The sequence below is a fragment of the Giraffa tippelskirchi genome, chromosome 9 (genome assembly GCF_054371585.1).
Source record: "Giraffa tippelskirchi isolate mGirTip1 chromosome 9, T2T-mGirTip1v1.2.pri, whole genome shotgun sequence".
Classification (NCBI taxonomy): domain Eukaryota; kingdom Metazoa; phylum Chordata; class Mammalia; order Artiodactyla; family Giraffidae; genus Giraffa; species Giraffa tippelskirchi.
The window spans coordinates 91,210,108-91,231,834 of NC_137283.1; the positions used below are offsets into that span (position 1 = coordinate 91,210,108).

The following is a 21,727-nucleotide window of genomic DNA, read 5'->3' on the forward strand; positions in this document are numbered from 1 at the left end:
TCTTTGATTTATTCTGTTCTCTTGCCTTATAATATCAGGCTATCTTGGTGTACTATACAGTCATAATGAAGGAATGTAAATTCTACAACTTTATTTTTTTTAATTCTTTTAGCTAGCCTAAGTCCTTTATATTTCCATAGACATTTTGAATGATTTTATTAACTTCTGTGAGGTTAACATCTTTTTTAAAAATAGATTTATGTTTTTACATCATAAAACTTTTTAACAAAGGATTTCAGTGAAGTGGCATTGATCTTCCTTGATTGGAGGATTTTATCTGGATCTGTAGACAGAACACCTTGCATGTGAAGGTAAATTTTAGACACACACCTATTGTTTCACTACTAAATATCCACAAATCTATTAACAAAATATTTTAACCATAGAGAAAAGCATTAGAGAAAATTCACTAACATCCACATGCTCCCCTGAACAATTTTGTGAAATATTAACACTATACCATACTTATTATATTTCAGACCACAAAAAAAGTCACACATGACTTGAAACTCCCTATGCCCCTCCTTGATCCTACTTCCCTCAGGCAACCACTCACCTAAACTTGATGTTGATCATCCTCATGCATGCTACACTTTTACTACAAGTGTATAATATTCAAAAGCAAATACGGCATTGCTTTTAAGCTTGGTATCCATTAATAACTGTATATGAACCTGATGGATACTGAACAGTATCTGATTCTTTTGAAATGACAGTAGGGTGCCATTATTAAGAACTCAAGGCTGAGTTAAAATTCTCCTTCTGGAATTTGTTCCTCAGTTCTCTGATATTCATGTGGACACATGAAGTACTATTTCATAATATTTCTATGTACTATATGATACTGCAGTTTCTGTGTGTGTGTGTGTATGTGTGTGTTAGTTGCTCAGTCGTGTCTGATTCTGACACCACATAGACTGTAGCCCGTCAGCCTCCTTTGTCCGTGGAATTCTCCAGGCAAGAATACTGGAGCGGGTTGCCATTCCCTTCTCCAGGGGATCTTTCCGACCCAGGGATGAAGCCCTGGTCTCCTGCATTGCAGGAGATTCTTTACCATCTGAGCTACCAAGGAAGCCCAAATACATACACACACACACACACACACACACACACACACACACAGCACAAATGATCAATTCTCTTGTTGATGGACATTTAGACTGCTTCTAATTTTTCACTACTACAAATAATGCTGCTGTGAAAATTTCTGTACATGTCTCCTTACCAAGGAGTTTCTCTGGGGTGCAAGAGCTGTGCAGTAGATCACGATAATCTTAACCACATTGCCAAAGTGTTTTATGAATTTACACTCCTGTAAGCAGCAGACATATTCATCCATGGCCTCCCAAACATTTGGCATTGTCAGATTCAATCACTGTTGCCCATCTGATGGATGTGAAATGGTATTTCTATCTATGAGATGGTAGGATGATGTTAGGCAGCCACAGAAACGTGCTGCTTGGACTACCCCTCCAGGAAAAAACTCGCCTAGGAGTGCATTTAGGTAACTGCCTCCAGCCACAACGCTGGAAGAGGGGTTGCAGCATTCCATCCAAGGCCATGCTCTTCCCGGGGAGCCCCCAGTGTCTGAGCAGAGCAGCGGTACTGGGGGCTGGCCGTTCCCACTCAATGTGGGAGTCATCTAACGAGCACTCTCTGCTCTATGCTCCTGATGAGTTGGCTGAGATGTTGGCAGATATATATTACAGTCTGGGGTGCTCTCTGCCCAGTTCTGCTTCCAGATGTGCTCCGGTCTGACGGCTTTCCCTGCCCAGTTCTTCTCCCTCCCAGTTTCACAGGCATTAACCCCAGGATACTCCTCCTACCTCAACTCCATCTCAGGAACTGCTTCATGAACAACTCAAGTTGATATCTTAATGGAGTAGATTAGAGCCCAGGCCTCTACTGAATTGAACTGCTTGAGTTAATATCCCAGTCTACTTCTTATTACTTCTTGACACTGGGTAGGTTATTTAATTTCCCTACACCTCAGTTTCCCCATGGCTAAAATGGGAATAATAATAGTACCCACTTCATAGGTGTGATTGAACTAATATAAGCCACTGGAACAACTGATGACACATAATAAGCATTCACTAAAGTATTCAGTTTTATTCACTCATTGTGATTTTCTTATCTATCACAAGAGCAGTGATTACGCCTGGGAATATAAGAAACCATGACTGAGTAAACAGTGATCCGGGAACATTTAGTCGTGTCCGACTCTTTGCGACCCCATGGACTGTAGCCCACCAGTGTCCTCTGCCCATGGGATTTCCCAGACAAGAATACTGGAGTGGATTGCCATTTTCTTCTTCAGGGGAGCTGCCCAACCCAGGGATCGAGCCCAGGTCTCCTGCCTTGCAGGTTGATTCATTACTGTCTGATCTACCAGGGAAGCCCAGGGTAAAGGTAGGGTCATCTCAAATAAAATATTCAGTGATGATAAATACCTCCAGTCTAATTCTCTGTCGATGACTAAGCTACATTCTAAAACTTGCTCCTCTACCATTTGTGTTTTGATTTTTTTTTTTTGCCTATAATAAAATACACAAACAAGTAACATTAAAGAAAACAAACTATAAAACTTGAGAAACATTCTTGGGAGGCTTTGAGTAAAATGTCTTCTCTCTCATAAAGACTATCATATATTTGGATTTCATAGTCCAAAAAGCTTGAGACTGTTGTATTAGTTTAGTATAGGGGAAATATTAAGATAAGTCAAACAATATAAATTATTTCCAAAATAATGCAGAAGTCAAAACATAGCTGATATTGTTTTTTAAAATTAGCTTTCCCCCTAAAATTATTTTTCCAGATATACACACCAGTTCCCCCTTTTTTCATCAATAATTTTCTGAAATTCACAATAATTAAAGGTCAGAATGAAACCTATCTATGAAGAAAGATCAGGAACGAAGTACAATAACTAAGGCATTCTTCCTGCATTTTTGTCCTCGGAGACCAGATGAATGAGACTTTGGAGGAACATTAAGTCTTTAAGAATGACCCAGTCAAATATTGATTGTAATGAGATCCTAATCCCTATCTTTGGTTTTAAAACTAGGAGTTTGGCCAAATGTAAACTTCTGGAATAAGTAGATGCTTGGAAAAGTAAAAGTCTCCATTAACTTTCTGAAATATGTTTTTCTGTCTCATTCCAAAACTCTGTATTTCTCCATAGCAAGAAAAATAACCTCTGTATTGTTCCAAAACCCTGGATAAAATATATACCCAGAAGTCCAAACCTACAGACCTCTGTAATGCATTTGTGCAAAAAGATCATATGTCCCATACTTTCTCCACCCAGTGGAACAAAAAAACAAGATAATGCATCAGAAAATAGTGCTGGGCTTCCCTGATGGCTCAGTGGTAAAGAATCCTCCTGTCAATGCAGGATACATGAGTTCAATCCCTGGTTTGGGAAGATCCCACATGCTGTGGAGTAACTAACCACGTGCAGCACACTACTGGCCTGTGCTCTAGAGCCCAGGAACTGCACCTCCGGGAATCTGCATGCCCTAGAAACCATGCTCTGAGCAAGAGCCACTGCAATGAGGAGCCCGCACGCCACAACTAGAGAGTAGCCCCTGCTTGCTGAGACTAGAGAAAAGCCAGTGCAGCAATGAAGACCCAGCACAGCCAAAAATACATAAATAAATCGTTAAAATAATAATATTTTAAAAAAATATTTAAAAACAGTGATGGAGCAAGTGGTAGAAAAAGATATGTACTATTTTGGCAGTAAAATGAGTGATATTACCATACTTTAATTGATCTGCATAATGAATTCTATTGAGTTTTCCAAGGCATGCTGCTGCTGCTGCTTAGTTGCTTCAGTCTTGTCTGAATCTGTGTGACCCTATGGACTGCCACCTGCCAGGCTCCTCTGCCCATGGGATTCTCTAGGCAAGAGTACTAGAGTGGGTTGCCATGCCCTCCTCCAGGGGATGTTCCCGACCCAGGGACTGATCCCAAGTCTCCTGCATTGCCAGCAGATTCTTTACCACTGAGTCACCAGGGAAGCCTGTTCTAAGGCACATATACTATTAAAATATACTCTTAACCAAGCTATATCCACTTTTACATACTATAACTTACCTTCTAAACTGTAATTCTTCATTTATTTTTGTACTTGTTAGCTAAATTCCAGCACAGACCAGGTTCCAGATTTATAGCTAAATGATCAAAATACCTCTTCTCCCTAAAATCCCCTCACATTTTAAAAAAGCTTGATCTTTATGCAGGACAAATCTCACTTAACTATTACATTTTCCTCTGCCAAAGTAATCACTACTGACAATTTTACAGACATAGTTTTATAAATGTACCAATTTCTCTCTTCCTAAGGCTGACTCTAGCAAATCATAAGAGAATTGCTATACAGTAGTTCAGTGGAAAAAGGAGACTATATACAAGAAAAATACTTCATATTCGTATCTCTAGGATAGTTACTCTGTCTGATGAGTTGGTTTAATGATGTCCATGTTTTTAAATGTTGTACTTACTGCCTATATTCTGCTTATGAAGTTGAATTTTTTACTTGAAGTTACAACCTCCTGTGGCTACAACTGAGTCACACGGAGGCTGAAACTGGTTTTCTGAAAGTTGGATGCTTAAATCATAAACATATGTGGAGTAAAGAAGCCCTTGCTCTTTTTGCTCATATGAGCTGGATTAGTCACTTTGTTTTCCCATGAACTGATAACAATAACATTTTGTGGATTCTGTGGTATCCGGTGAAAAGAGTAAGGTTTATATTTTTCAAATCCCAAATTAAGAGGAAAGAAATTTTTCAAGAAAAGAGAATACAGATTCAGAGTGGTGCTGTTTGTAAACAGAAAAAAAAAAAAAAATCTATAAAAGCAACCAATAGCCCCTCAAAATAAAGGCAAAAGATACAAAGCCCTAATATTTGTTTCTAAAATGAGTTTCAAATGATCTGGTTTAAGAAGATATAAAATAAGAAAGTTTTAATGTTTCTAATGAGCTAATCTTTTGAAAAACCACAGTTAAATATAAACAATGACTAAATATATACAAGTGTTTTTTTTTCTAGCTCGGATTCATGAGAACCTTGGTTTAAAGATTGCTCTTCAAGTTTTCCACCATTATCAATTTTTAACAAAATGTTTTAAAAGCCATAAAAAAAAAAAATCAACCATCTGCAGTCAAAACTCATGTTTTCAACAAAATCCCCAAAGTTGTGTTGTTCTACAATCAAAACCCTCATTCTATGATTGTAAAACAGTTTTCCTTCTACAATGAGGCATTTTTTTATCCTCAAAAAAGGTAGAGGTTAAAAAAAAAAAGCTTGATTTTGCCTTCTACTCAATTATCCTAAAATATTCAGATGATTGATTTTACAGTGCCAAATCAGGTAAAGTCACTACGATTTTTGGAAGAAGATTTTATGTCTGCTGACAAGAATCCATTTCATGTTCTGTGTCATGGAACGAAAGTGATATGATCCCATCTCTGCTGCTTCGGTTATGTCTTTTTCTGCCAAGGCTTTCTGAATGGACTCCCATGTGTGCCCCAGTGACCTTATTCGGTCAAGTGCCTCTTAACCCCTCATGTCAAGTATCTTATTTTTACAATGAAAAAAAGGGGGAATTTTCAATAGAAAAAAGTTAACCCTTGCCTTACTTGATTCACTTGTGTTTGGCCCTATCAACCCCTCTTTCCTGAAACTTTTATCCTGAGCCTCACTGCTACATTTCCAGCATCTGTCTCCTTACCTCAGCTGTGCTAATAATACTCCAATACTGGTTTCCCAATCCTGTACTAGCACTGGAACATGGAGAAGGAGAACATAAAGTTAGTTTACGCCTACTACCGACTTTTTAAAAAAAATTTTGGATGTAGACCACTTTTGCAGCCTTTATTAAATACGTTATAATATTGCTTCTGTTTTATTGTTTTTGGTCCCAAGGCATGTGGGAGCTCAGCTCCCTGACCAGGGATTGAATCTGCACCCCCTGCATTGAAAGGCGGAGTCTTTTTTTTACTTTAGTTGGGGGCTAATTACTTTACAATATTGTAGTGGTTTTTGCCATATATTGACATGAATCAGCCATGGGTTTACATGTGTTCCCCATCCTGAACCTCCCTCCCACCTCCCTCCCCATCCCATCCCTCTGGGTCATCCCATTGCCCCAGCCCTGAGCATTTGTCTCATGCATCGAACATGGAATGGTGTTCTGTTTCACATATGATAATATACATGTTTTAATGCTATTCTCTCAGAACGTCCCACCCTCACCTTCTCCCTCAGAGTCCATAAGACTGTTCTATGCATCTGTGTCTCTTATTCTGTCTCGCATATAGGGTTATCGTTACCATCTTTCAAATTCCATATATATGCATTAGTATACTGTATTGTTGTTTTTCTTTCTGGCTTACTTCACTCTGTATAATGGGCTCCAGTTTCATCCATCTCAATAGAACCGATTCAAATGTATTCTTTTTAATGGCTGAGTAATATTTCATTGTGTATATGTACCACAGCTTCCTTATCCATCCGTCTGATGATGGACATCTAGGTTGCTTCCATGTCCTGGCTATTGTAAACAGTGCTGCGAGGAACATTGGAGTACACGTGTCTCTTTCAATTCTGGTTTCCTTGGTGTGTATGCCCAGCAGTGGGATTGCTGGGTCATATGGCAGTTCTATTCCCAGTTTTTTAAGGAATCTCCACACTGTTCTCCATAGTGGCTGTACTAGTTTGCATTCCCACCAACAGTGTAAGAGGGTTCCCTTTTCTCCACACCCTCTGGAAGGTGGAGTCTTAACCACTGGACCACTTGGGAAGTTCCACTATCTGACTTTTTAAATTTCCATTTTGATTTCTCTTGCGATACTGTTAAGTGTTCATGTCCATGGTTAAATTAAAAGAAAGAAGGATGGAAAGTAGATTTTTACAAATCTATGAACTGCAAAAAGTTCTACGTTTTAATAGATATCTATTAACAAACTATCACAGCAAAGATATTAATTCTAAAAGCGACTAATTTATATGCTAACAATTCTTTAGCTTCACAACAAACAGTTAATAAAGATTTTTAGAATGAATTCTAGTGCATCAAGTCTCAGGACAGGGAATCATCTGTTTTTAAATGAACTGAATCCCACCTCAAAAAAATACTTGAGAAGATGAATTCCTTTAGAGGAAAACACAGCAATAAACATTCTCTCTAATATAACTTTTAATAGATTTTGTGAACTAAATAATTACAGTAAGTCTGTCCATTTACATTGTCTTTTGTAAACAGAATATTTATATTCTTAAATTCACTCACTGTAAGAGCCAAGATGTGTAACGCCTACCACTTAACTGCTACAGTTTTTTCAATAATGGGAGAAATCCAGTGTCTTTGGGGATCTGAGTATAAATCTTCCAACAGGCCAAACTCTCACACTTTAATCAGATCAACTAATAATTCTTCTTTAGCAGAAAACACATCTGAAAACCAATGCTCACGTGCCCACCACAGTATGTTAGCTCTGGGTCATGGAAGATCAAAGGCTTGGCTGGTCTGTGGCAGAACAGCTAGAAAACTATGAAATTTAAGGTAATACGAGGGGAAAAGATTCACATAGGACATGAAAAGGCAAGGTTGTTGTCTGGACTAACAAACTAAAATTGAAAACAAACATAAGATTTAGAATTTTAACTCAGCGTGCCTGAAAGCATCCTCTTCTTCTTGAACCTCCTGCCATCTGCATCCCAGACTTCTGAATCTAGGGGTCAAGGTTTCCAGTCTGACACGCAAACAGCCTGAAAGCTGGTGCTTCAGTCATTACAAGAAAAGAAGCTGAACAAACTCAAAGTTAATAATTCCTTTCTTAGACCAATGCTGCTGCCCTGAAAACTGGAGATGACCCAGCAAACACAGAGAATCCCAGTTTACCAGGAACAGAAGACCAGGAGCAACCCTCTGCCTGGAGCCCAAGTATCATATTCAGCTTTCAAGAAAAAATTACAAGGCATGATAAAAGTAAAAATGCAAAGTAAGCATCAGAATAAGATTCATATATGGTAGAGATTTTGGAATAATCAGACTAGAAACCTAAAATAACCACAGTTAATATGCTAAGGGGCCTACAGAAAATGTATACAACATGCAAGAACATATAGATAATGGAAGCAGAAAGATGGAAACTCTAAGAAACCGTCAAAAAGAGATGCTCAGAATCAAAATCATAGTAATAAAAATGAAGACTGCATTTGATAGGCTCATCAGTAAACGAGATACAGAGGAAAGAATTCACGGGCATGAAAAAGTGTCAATAGAAACTTCCAACACTGAAATGTAAACAGAGAAAAAGAAAAGAATAGTCAAGAAGTGTGGAACAATTTCAAAAGGTATAACATGCACCTACTGGATATATCAGAAGGAGAAAAAAGAATAAAGAGAGGAAATGTTTAAATTAATAACAGCTAAAAATTTTACAAAATTAATGACAGATACCAAACTACAGATCCAGGAAATTCAGTGAACCCCAAACAACACCCCCCAAAAAACACCTCAAACAAAAAACTATACTTAAGTATGCAAAATTCAAACTGAAGAAAATCAATAACAAAGAGAAAACTTTGAAAGAGGTTTTGAAGTATTGTAAAGTATTTAATATGTAGGTCAGGGGGAAGGGAATACCTTACCTACAGACAAAGAAGGATTACATCAGATTTCTCTCCAGAAACTACACAAGAATAAAGTAGGATGAAACATTTAAAATGTTGAAAGAAAAAAACATACCAACCCAGAAGCCTGTATCCAGAAAAATTATCTTTCAGAAGAGAAGGAGAAATAAAGACAAAACTTGAAGGAATTTATCACCAGTACACCTGCCTTCCCAGAGAAGGTGATGGCACCCCACTCCAGTACTCTTGCCTGGAAAATCCCATGGATAGAGGAGCCTGGTAGGCTTCAGTCCATGGGGTCACGAAGAGTCAGACACAACTGAGTAACTTCACTTTCACTTTTCACTTTCATGCATTGGAGAAGGAAATGGCAACCCACTCCAGGGTTGTTGCCTGGAGAATCCCAGGGACGGGGGAGCCTGGTGGGCTGCCATCTCTGGGATTACACAGAGTCGGACACGACTGAAGCGACTTAGCAGCAGCAGCAGCAGCAGCAGCAGCAGACCTGCTTTCAAAGAAATGTTAAATGAAGTTCTTCAGAGAGAAGGAAAATGATGTAGGTCAAGAACTTAGATCTACATAATGAAAGAAAGAGTGTCAGAGAAGAAATAAGTGGAAGTAAAAGAAAATCTTGTTTCTTTGTCTTAACTGATTTGGTAGATAACAGCTTTTTAAAAATAATGGGAGGAATGTATTAGATAATTATAGCTTATGGGTAAGTAAAATGAAAGACAGTAATGCAATAAGGGATGGCTGGAGAACTGGGAATACTCTGTTATAAGCTACCTACACTACCCATGATGTGATACAGGTATTTGAAAGGGGACTAGTATTAGTTTCAAATGTGTAACACAAATTCTGGGGGCAACCACTAAAATTTTTTAAAAGAAGTATAATTTATACACTAGTAGAGGAGAGAGAATGAATGTATGTCAGTACTCGCTTCTTTGTATACCAATTAACCTCGGTCTTCCTTTACTTGCGGTTTGTTGGGTGTGTCTATTAGAGCTCTCTGTAGTTCAGGTTTTGGTTCTTCCAACTCCTCTTTTAGATACTCATGTTGTGGCAAGATGATGAATAAGTTCAACAAACAGACAGAAAAGGCTGCCCACAACAGTGAAAGAATTGATCCAATAATCACACTGGCTAAAGACCTGAAAGTGTGACAGAAATTTTTGTAACTCTTGCCTTACCATGAACATATAAGTAGGCATTAGTTGATACAACAACTCTGGGCAGGTGAGTCTAATAATACTAGTAATCAAAATATATCTCCAGTACCTAGAACAATACCTGGCATATAGCAAATACACATTACTTACTGAATGAATAAACAAACTCATGCTAAAAGGAAGAATACTTGATACTTGTTGAAAAATAATATTTTTAAAATATTATTTGTCAACCTGCTTTAACAACCATCTCACAAATAAAATGAAGTCTCCTGTACTGGTGTGCGTTTCTGAAATCTAACTTTGCAGAAGTTTTTAAGAGTATGCCTGGGAAAGATCTTACATCTGGCACATTAAACGTGTCGAGGCCAGGTGTCTAAGGCTTTAAACACAAAACACTCACTTGTGAAAAAATACTTTGAAACCTTTCCAGATACATATGCAGATTTAGTCAGCCTTATTCCATGATTAAAGCCAATTTCATGGAAATTTAATATAACATTTCAAAATATCAAGGGATGATGGTGAATCAAAAGGAACATAGTAAGCAAATCTGCCCCTGATTTTAATTTCATATGGTTTGGCACTTGAAAAAAAAGAACAGTGAATACTAAACTGCCCTTTCTACAAAATCCAGAAGAGACAAGTGAGATAGGTCCTCTCTGACAACTCATCTTCCCCACATTACTTATTAGGTACACTATTTCCTATAGTCTCTTACAGTACTCAACTCATTTCTACTACAGGGCTTACTGAAAATGTCTGTTGATTTATTTCTCTATCCAAACTAGACTGAATTCTTTAATAGAAGTTAGCAAAATGAATGCCTGGAACATATAGGTGTTCACACATATGTGTTGTATCACACTGATGTGTTTACTGAATGAAAAGATAATTCAAGGTACTATAAATATTTTATTTGACTAAGTTTATAGAAATCATTAATATGATGAAGTATAGTTGCAGAAGACTGAGCTAATTTCTCTCACTGTATGAAAGTGAAAGTCACTCAGTCATGTCTGACTCTTTGCGACCCCACGGACTATGCAGTAGTCTATAGACTTCTCCAGGCCAGAATACTGGACTGGGTAGCCTTTCCCTTCTCCAGAGTATCTTCCCAACCTAGGGATCGAACCCAGGTCTACCCGCATTGCAGGTGGATTCTTTACCGGCTGAGCCACAAGGGAAGCCCCTCTCACTGTAGACCAGTCAACAATATTTGATTTTTGTTTTTGTTCTTTTATCCTCACTATCATTTATTCAGTTTTCAATATATCAGTATTGCTTACCTAGAAAAAAAGTTTAACTTACAAAACTATAAAAATATTGGTTTGACATTGAACCCACACTAAAGTTCACATAAAGTCCTATTTGGTATGGCATGCTTCTGCCTACATGCAGCATCACGTTGCTAAAACCAACCAAATTTAAATGGCTATCTTTCTATATGAAAGATGTCTGGGAACACTCTCTACCTTTCTAGGCTGGCATTCCACCATTTAGAATTCCAGACATCAATGATTTACTTGCTCACTGAATAATAGCACATAGCTGTAAATCAACATTTCATGGCAACCAATGCATAGTAGGGGTATGAAGTGATTTTAAAGAAAAATAAAATATGACTTCCATTCTTTTTCAGTTTTTACAAAAATAATTCAAGAATTTTATATTATAAAACTGACTAATACAACAACCTGAACCACCAAAGTAAAATATGTATTTAACTGTTACTGAAAACATCTTATGTTTTAGAGACTGTTCAGAACCCAAGTGGATAAATTTCCTCCATTTTATTCTTTCACCTGCAAAAAAAAGCATGAAAGATTTCATTCCTTTAAAGTGAAAGTGTTAGTCGCTCAGTTGTGTCTGACCCCGTGGACTATAGTCCGCCAGGCTTCTCTGTCCACGGGATTCTCCAGGCAAGAATACTGGAGTGGGTGGCCATGCCCTTCTCCAGGGAATCTTCTCGACCCAGGGATTGAACCTGGGTCTCCTGCATCACAGGCAGATTTTTTTTAGCATTTGAGCCACCAGGGAAGCCCTTCATTCTGTTAATTACCAGCTAAATCTTACTGTGAACTATTAAGAAACCACAGAGAGGTTGAATGCATTCAATAAACATTTACTGAGTGCTTCCTAGGAGTCAGGCTCTGGGGATACAACAGTGAACCAAATAGACAAAGTCCTTACCCTTTTATGGGAGACAGATAATAAATAAGTAAATTATATAACATGTTATAAGGTGACAAGCAGCTCTATAATAAAATATAGCAGAGGAAGGAGACAGAGAAAGCCAGCCAGTGTGAGGGGTGCAATTTATAACAGAATAATGCAGAGCACACTTCACTAAGAAGATGACAAGTGAGTAAAGACTAAAAGGAGGGGATGGAGAGGAAGAGACAAAGCCTATAGGAGCCAAGAACCCAGGTAGGAGTGTACGTGAAGTACACAAAACAGCAAGATTTGGAATTCCCATGGAAGAAAAATTCTATTGAATTCACACAGATTTCCCATCCATTTATCATTCAAATACCACAAAATATCATCGAACTATTTTGTTTGTTTAAGAAAGTTATAATGTTTAGGGGAAGAGGAAAATGCATAGTTTTCAAACAAAATCACCTAATCTTCTGTAACTGCTGAAATTTTCACAGTTGTTAGGGCACTGCTTATCTTTGTGGCTGTATGTTTAAAATTCAGTCTAGAGCTTAGAGTTACTATGATCCCTATTATTTTCATCATTATACCAAAAGTTGCATTTATAAGACATCTGAACTCAGAATGGACAATAGAGGCTATGTTATCTGCACTTGTCATATTTGGATGATATTCCTTTAAATCAGAGAGGAATGTAGCACATTGATTAAGAGCATGGGCTCTGGAGCCAGACGGCCTGGATTTGAATCTCCAGCCTGTTACTTTTCAGTTGGATAGCTACAGAAATTTACTTAATTTCTCTGTACCTCTGTTTTCTTATTTGAAAAATGGGGTCAAATAATTGTAAGGATGATACAGGCTTGTTTTGAGGATGAAAAGAAAGTAAAAGCAGTGAGAACAGAGGCTGGTACATACCCTAAAATTATATTAGCTGTCATTGTAGCTGTTACTATTATTATTAATAATGATGGAAGACATCTGATCTTTTTTTTATGTGTCATAACCAAAACAAGAAGGAATTACAATTTCTTCTTTTTTTTCCGCCACACTGTGTGGTATGTAGGATCTTAGTTCCCTGCCCAGGGATCAAACCCATGCATTGGGAGTATGGAGTCTTAACCACTGGACCGTCAGGGACATCCCAATGCTTCCTTAATTTTTAATCTGTTTTCTCTCTCAGTGGTAAAAGTCATCCCTGAACTTTTGAAGATTCAAATTCATGATACTATTTGAATGTATAAAATATTCATTCTTGTATTTAAATAGATAATTTTAAATATCAAGAAAACAAACAATGGATTCAAATCAAGTCACCTTCTGATAATTTCTAAGTTAGAAGAAAATATGCCTTTCAATAGTTAATATTTGTGAGTGTTCAGTAGTAAGCAAAAGGTATAGTTAAAAGCAAATTCTTTTGCATTTTATACCATTTAGGAAAAAATACAAACAAGTAATAAACATAAGGGCAACATAGCTACTCCATGGAAATTCACAAAGCATAAAATATACAGAAAAATGCATATTTATATTAAAATTTTCCTTTTAGCCTCAAGGTATTCTCTCTGTTTATAAAAGTAGCTCTTGTGAAATATATCAGATCACTTTGAGTTACAATGCCAGTATCCTGTCAGTAAAAGGAGTATAAAATGAATTAACATCAAATTGCATTGAAAGTGAAAGTTACTATATTCAGTAACAATATTATTAAGCTTTACTATTCCAAACACTTTACATGGACTGAATATTTCATGTAATCATAACAATAAGAAAGATTTTAGTCTCTAACACTAAATGATATTTTGCAAATCTTTAAAAGCTTTTTCAGTTAAGTTTTTCATCTATAAAAACTTTACTAACAATTTCTCCTTTTTATTGTGGCAAAAAAAGACACCTTGGACGGTGAAGAAAGGTGAGCGCCGAAGAATTGATGCTTTTGAACTGTGGTGTTGGAGAAGAACCTTGACAGTCCCTTGGACTGCAAGAAGATCCAACCAGTCCATCCTAAAGGAGAGCAGTCCTGGGTGTTCATTGGAAGGACTGATGTTGAAGCTGAAACTCCAATACTTTGGCCACCTCATGCGAAGAGTTGACTCATTGGAAAAGACCCTGATGCTGGGAAGGATTGAGGGCAGGAGGAGCAGGGGACGACAGAGGATGAGATGGTTGGATGGCATCACCAACTCAATGGACATGGGTTTGGGTAAACTCCGGGAGTTGGTGATGGACAGGGAGGCCTGGCGTGCTGCGATTCATGGGGTCGCAAAGAGTCGGACACGACTGAGCGACTGAACTGAACATTAAACTTACTATCTTAGCCATTTTTAAGTGCGTTTTCAGTAATTTAAGTATCTTTCCAGTGCTGGGCAACAGATCTCTGGAAACTTTTTAATCTTGCAAAGCTCAAACCCTTTAAACTCTAATTCCTCCTCTCCTCCCCCACCCTTTGGCAACCACGTTTCCACTTTCTGGTCCTATGACGTTGACTACTCCAGACACTTCATATGAAGAGACTCAAGCTCTAACAACTTCTTATGGGCAAAATTTTATTTAGGTATGTTTTACTGAAAGTGAAGATTTAGTGTCTAGCATTTTAACCTGAGCAAGAAACGTTCCCTAAAATAAACAGAACAGAAATGAATTTCACCTGGAAAATCAACCATGTATATAAATGTGAGGGGGGGCTAAGACAAGAGAGAGGACGGGACTATCGTACTGGGTCTGCTGCCGAGTCACTCCTTTCACTGCACTTGCCCTCATTCTAGGTATTTCCAAATACCATCTCTAGGGAATCCCCTGGAGGTCCAGTGGTTGGCACTCAGTGCTTTCACTGCCAGGGCCCAGGTTCAATACCTGGTCAGGGAATTATGATCCTGCAAGAGTACGGACAAAAAAATAAAGACCTGTCGTAGAAAATCTGGAGTCAGTGTGAAATCTTTCAAAGAAATTTTAAAAATAAATAAACAAAGGGCATAGCTACCATAGGGGCTTCCCTGCCGGCTCAGTTGGTAAAGAAGCTGCCTGCAATGAGAGAGACCCAGGTTTGATCCCTGGGTTGGGAAGATCCCCTGGAGAAGAAAGGGCAACCCACTCCAGTATTCTTTCCTGGAGTATTCTATGGACAGAGAAGCCTGGTGGGCTATAGTCCATGGGGTCACAAAGAGTTGGACACCATTGAGCGACTAACAATTTCACTTCACTTTCATAGCTACCATACAAATTCTCTGGTGTCAGTTTTTATTACAAATACCATTAAAATGAACTAAATATTCTAATTATTCTGTTGCATTAACTTATATCATCTCTTTACTTACTCCCTGTGTGCACATGTGATTTTCAACAGTTGAAACTCTACTGGGCAGAGACTATAGATGTGGAGTAACCTAAATGTTAGCATGATCCAGAGTCTAGTTAAACTAAAAAAGGTTCAAATTATTAGCTGTTTATATCCTTAACTATTTGTAACCAGCTTGTGTTTCTTCCAGCCCAGCGTTTCTCATGATGTACTCTGCATAGAAGTTAAATAAGCAGGGTGACAATATACAGCCTTGACGTACTCCTTTTCCTATTTGGAACCAGTCTGTTGTTCCATGTCCAGTTCTGACTGTTGCTTCCTGACCTGCATACAGGTTTCTCAAGAGACAGGTCAGATGGTCTGGTATTCCCATCTCTTTCAGAATTTTCCACAGTTTATTGTGATCCACACAGTCAAAGGCTTTGGCATAGTCAATAAAGCAGAAATAGATGTTTTTCTGGAACTCTCTTGCTTTTTTGATGATCCAGTGGATATTGGCAATTTGATCTCTGGTTCCTCTGCCTTTTCTAAAACCAGCTTGAACATCTGGAAGTTCACAGTTCACGTATTGCTGAAGCCTGGCTTGGAGAATTTTGAGCATTACTTTACTAGCGTGTGAGATGAGTGCAATTGTGCGGTAGTTTGAGCATTCTTTGGCATTGCCTTTCTTTGGGATTGGAACGAAGACTGACCTCTTTCAGTCCTGTGGCCACTGCTGAGTTTTCCAAATTTGCTGGCATATCGAGTGCAGCACTTTCACAGCATCACCTTTGAGGATTTGAAATAGCTCAACTGGAATTCCATCACCTCCACTAGCTTTGTTCGTAGTGATGCTTTCTAAGGCCCACTTGACTTCACATTCCAAGATGTCTGGCTCTAGGTGAGTGATCACACCATCGTGATTATCTGTGTCGTGAAGATCTTTTTTGTACAGTTCTTCTGTGTATTCTTGCCACTTCTTCTTAATATCTTCTGCTTCTGTTAGGTCCATACCATTTCTGTCCTTTATCGAGCCTATCTTTGCGTGAAATGTTCCCTTGGTATCTCTAATTTTCTTGAAGAGGTCTCTAGTCTTTCCCAATCTGTTGTTTTCCTCTATTTGTTTGCACTGATCGCTGAGGAAGGCTTTCTTATCTCTCCTTGCTATTCTTTGGAACTCTGCATTCAGATGAGAATATCTTTCCTTTTCTCCTTTGCTTTTCGCTTCTCTTCTCTTCCCAGCTATCTGTAAGGCCTCCTCAGACAGCCATTTTGCTTTTTTGCATTTCTTTTCCATGGGGATTTTCTTGATCCCTGTCTCCTGTACAATGTCACGAACCTCTGTCCATAGTTCATCAGGCATTCTGTCTATCAGGTCTAGTCCCTTAAATCTATTTTTCACTTCCACTGTATACTCATAAGGGATTTGATCTAGGTCATACCTGAATGGTCTAGTGGTTTTCCCTACTTTCTTCAATTTAAGTCTGAATTTTTGGGCTCCAGAATCACTGCTGATGGTGACTGCAGCCATGAAATTAAAAGACGCTTACTACTTGGAAGGAAGGTTATGGCCAACCTAGATAGCATGTTTAAAAGCAGAGACATTACTTTGCCAACAAAAGTCCGTCTAGTCAAGACTATGGTTTTTCCAGTGGTCATGTATGGATGTGAGAGTTGGACGGTGAAGAAAGCTGAGCGCCGCAGAATTGATGCTTTGAACTGTGGTGTTGGAGAAGACTCTTGAGAGTTTCTTGGACTTCAAGGAGATCCAATCAATCCATCCTAAAAGAGATCAATCCTGGGTGTTCATTGGAAGGTCTGATGTTGAAGCTAAAGCTCCAATACTTTGGCCACCTCATGCGAAGGGTTGACTCATTGGAAAAGACCCTAATGCTGGGTAGGATTGGGGGCGGGAGGAGAAGGGGACGAGATGGTTGAGATGAGATGGTTGGATGGCATCACCAACTCGATGAACATGGGTTTGGGTAGACTCCGGGAGTTGGTGATGGACAGAGAGGCCTGGCGTGCTGCAATTCATGGGGTCGCAGAGAGTCGGACATGACTGAGCGACTGAACTGAACTGATTTGTAACCAGAAAACAACATCAGTGCTTTTAGGTTGCTACCGGGTGCTTAGCTGCTCAGTCAGTCCGACTCTTTGTGACCCTTTGGACTGCAGCCTCCCAGGTTCCTCTGTCCATGGGATATTTCAGGTAAGAATACCGGAGTGGGTTGCCATTTCTTTCTCTGGGGGATCTTCTCGACCCAGGAAACAAATCCCGTGTGTGTCTCCTTTGTTTACTGCATTGCACGTGGATTCTTTACCTGTTGAGCCATCTGGGAAGCCTAATGCAGAGTTTAGTTAGTACACCCAGAGTTTAGTTAGTAAAACTAAAAAAGGTTAGAATTATTAGTTGTTTATATCCTTAACTATTTGCAACCAGAAAACAACATCAGTGCTTTTAGCTGAACAAACTCATAATAAATATGGGACATACATAAGGTTAAACTTCCACCACTCTGCTACCAAAGTGTTATACGCAATATGTCAGCAAATCTGGAAGACCCAGCAGTGGCCACAGGACTGGAAAAGGTCAGTCCTCATCTCAGTTCCCAAGAAGGGTAGTACTAAAGAGTGTTTAAACCATCAGATAAATGCACTCATCTCCCTTGCTAGTAAGGTTATATTTAAAATCTTGCATGCTAGGCTTCAGCATTTCACAAACCAAGAAATTCCAGGTGTCCAAGCTGGGTTTAGAAAAGGCAGATGGACCAGAGATCAAATTGCCAACATTTGCTGGATCATAGAGAAAGGAAGGGAATTCCAGAAAAACATCTACCTCTGTTTCCTTGATGACGCTAAAGGTTTGGACTGTGTGGACCATAACAAACTGTGGAAACTTCTTAAAAAGATGGGACTATCAGACCATTTTACCTGTCTCCTGAGAAACCTGTATGTGGGTCAAGAAGCAACAGTTAGAACCCTGTATGGAACAACTGATTGGTTTAGGATTGAGAAAGGAGTACGACAGGGCTGTCCGCTATTTATTTAACCTATATGCTGAGCACATCATGAGAAATGCTGGGCTGGATGAGTTACAAGCAGAAAACAAGATAAGCGGGAGAAATATCAACAACCTCAGATATGCGGATGATACCACTTTAATGGCAGAAAGCGAAGAGGAACTAAAGAGCCTCGTGATGAGAGTGAAGGAGGAGAGTGAGAGCCGGCTTAAAACTAAATATTTTAAAAACTAAGATCATGGCATCCGGCCCCATTATTTCATGGCAAATAGATGGGGAAAAGGTGGAAGTAGTGACAAACTTCCTCTTCTTGGGTTCTAAAATCACTGCGGATGGTGACTGCAGCCATGAAATCAGAAGATGATTGCTTCCTGGCAGGAAGGCTATGACAAACCTAGGCAGTGTGTTGAAAGGCAGAGACATCACTCTGATGACAAAGGTCTGTACAGCTAAGGCTATGGTCTTCCCAGTGGTCAAGTACAGTGGTGAGAGCAGGACCATAAAGAAGGCAGAGAGCCAAAGAATTGATGTTTTCAAACCGTGGTGCTGGAGAAGACTCCTGAGAGTCCCTTGGACAGCAAGATCAAACCAGTCAACCTTAAGGGAAAGCAACCCTGAATACTCATTGGTAAGACTGATGCTGAAGCTGAAGGTCCAGTAGTTTGGTCACTTGATGCAAACAGCTGACTCACTGGAAAAGTCCCTGATGCTGGGAAAGACTGAGGGCAGAAAGAGAAGAGGGCGTCAGAGGATGAGATGGCTGGATGGCATCACCGATGCAATGAACGTGAACTTGGGCAAACTTTGGGACATGGTGAGGGACAGGGAGGCATGGTGTGCTGCAGTCCAGAGGGTTGCAAAGAGTTGGACACAACTGGGCAACTGAATGACAATAAACTTTTACTTCCAATGCAAAAAATCCTTTTACCCTTGTAATGCACATAAAATACTAAAGTCTATCCAGAAACATGAATATAATGACTCTATGGATGTTTTGTTCATCTATAAAGAGTTGTTCATTTTATACTATAAAGCCACAGAGAGTGGAAACACTATTTCTTTATGCAATTCAGAACTAATTTCAAGTAATCATCCAATATACTTTCCCTTAAAGTCATACAGTCTTCAGATACTTATACTTCCAACACTCCAGAACTGTACAATTTCACCTCAGTCCTCATTCAACAACCATTTTTTGAGCACCTATTCTGTATTATGATAGGTATTATAAAGGAAAAGAAAAAAACAGACCCAGTCCTTGACCTCTAGTATTTCCAAGACTTAGTGCTAACTCAGATGAATAAACGTAGTTACAGTTCAGTGTGATGCATATTATTAGGGTGTATCCATGCTAAGGAACCATATGTGTGTGCTACGTGCTGAGTCGTTTCAGTTGTGTCCAACACTTTGTGACCCTATGGACTGTAGCGCTATGGTCCGTAGGCTCCTCTGTCCATGGGATTCTCCAGGCAACAAAGCTGGAATGGATTGCCAGGCCCTCCTCCAGGGGATCTTCCCGACCCAGGGTTCGAACCCACATCTCTTATGTCTCCTGCACTGGCAGAAAGGTTCTTTACCACTAGCATTACCAGAGAAGCCTCTATTACCTAGACAGGGATAGTCTACAAACTGCAACTGGTTTATAAAACACAAGCAATGATTAAAGAATCAAAAACAGTGAGGCAAGAAGGAGCAATATGTACGAAGGTGTGATAGACAAGTACATGTACAGGCAACTAAAACTAGATCTTCATGAATTGTACAAAGGATACATGTAGGGTGGAAGGTGGCAAGACAAGGAACAGATCAGAAAGGGGTTTATGTGTGGGAGGCAAAAAGGGTTTAAAAGGGATGAAGTTAAGTGTATGAAGGCTTATTACTATGATGCAAAACTTACTGAAGGGTTTTGTATGGTGATAAAGAATAGAAGTGGTCAAGGTCTAAGGAAGAAGGGTTATGATGACAGATATGGAGTCAGGGCATGGATCAAGGACATAACAGTAGAAATGTCAGATGGATTTAATAATGAACTTGTTCATGAGATATATGCACAAGAAAACTTTGAGGTGTCAAAGAAGATACTCAAGAAGAGGAAATTATTTGTCTCTGCTTTAGGATATAATCAGATAGGATATAACCAAATACTCAAGAAGAAATTATTTGTCTCTGCTTTAGGATATAATCAGATAGGATATAACCAAATACTCAAGAAGAAATTATTTGTCTCTGTTCCAGGATACAGATGTATTAAAAACACAGAGAGAGAGAAAGTCAAGAACTGGTCTAGGTGATTACCATAAATAGCTTCTGCAAGCCCAAGTCTCACTTTTCTTTGCACAGTTAATTCAACAACTTTTACTATCTTTGTATCATTTTTTAATTGTGGAAGTAATTTTTATCATGAACTTGTTTTGAAGCTGACTATACAATTAATATGTAGCACAGGGAAAGTAATGCAAGGCAAATAAAAAATCTTTTGTGAAATTTTTTTCTCTTGAATTGATCCCTTTGCCAACTGTCTCTTGAGCTCCTGCTAAAATAAACTTTGGGCAGCAAGGAAAAGTTAAAGTTTATGCAGAACAAAGTAGTTTAAAACATTGAGTGAGTTTATTCCTCTGGGTCAAGTATAATTAGATGATGTGACCAACATTTTCAACTGACTCATAATGATCAAAGATATTCTTGAATCACCATGTTTTATGAAACAGATCCAGCCCTGAATGTTGAGACAAAATACAGCTTCTTTAGTACTTTAATAATATCCTAAAATTGGAACACTTTTGAGAATCTTTAATTATAATCCACCCTCTCACTGAAGACAGAAATCTATATACTTAAGTGCATCTGGCCATGCACTTTTTAAAGCCCAGGTTTTACTTATCACATGCTCCTGAGATATGGGCTTTGCAGTCAGCTTTCTAAACTTTCTGAGCTGAGAGTCAGATCCCAAACTACTGTGAACTCACTGAAATCAGAAATGCCACTCTAGCAGGACTCCTAAGAAATGAACTTTGAACCTATCCCAGGCAACCCACTCCAACCTAGCCTCAAAATGACTGAGCCTTTTTTATATTAGAATTTCTATAATCCCAATCTCACCATACTAACAATACATTTAACAGCTACTTATTCTTCTTCCTATTTGCAAATGTGGCAGTCTTTACACGTACACTGTAGGATGTGGAATTGTTCTGACTAAAGATGTGAAAAAAAAAAAATGGGTCACCATCTGTGGACACCACAAAGAAAAACAGTCTAAAGAATTAACCACTACATCATGGGTAAATCAAAATCATGGCATGCTGTGTTAATTCTGGCTTGTTTTATAATTTGTGAAATAAAAATAACAGTCAAGTGATGGAAAACTGAATTAGCCAGAATGTAATCATCTTGGCAATATGAATAATTACTTTATTCTTGTGTCTTGATTATGACAAATTTTACACAAATTTTG

General features: G+C 38.7%; 1 protein-coding gene and 1 long non-coding RNA gene across 4 annotated transcripts in view; both read right to left on the reverse strand.

Moving 5' to 3' along the window:
* The window catches only part of ME1 (malic enzyme 1), a 209,667-nt gene that overhangs the window by 61,987 nt on the left and 125,953 nt on the right, over positions 1-21,727 (reverse strand). The gene's annotated exons all lie outside the window — the stretch shown is intronic.
* LOC145521672 (uncharacterized) lies at positions 13,005-19,143 on the reverse strand. The gene is made up of 2 exons (XR_014065575.1): positions 18,245-19,143; positions 13,005-15,595 (listed from the first exon to the last, which is right to left on the reverse strand). It is a non-coding gene; the product is annotated as an uncharacterized LOC145521672 (long non-coding RNA).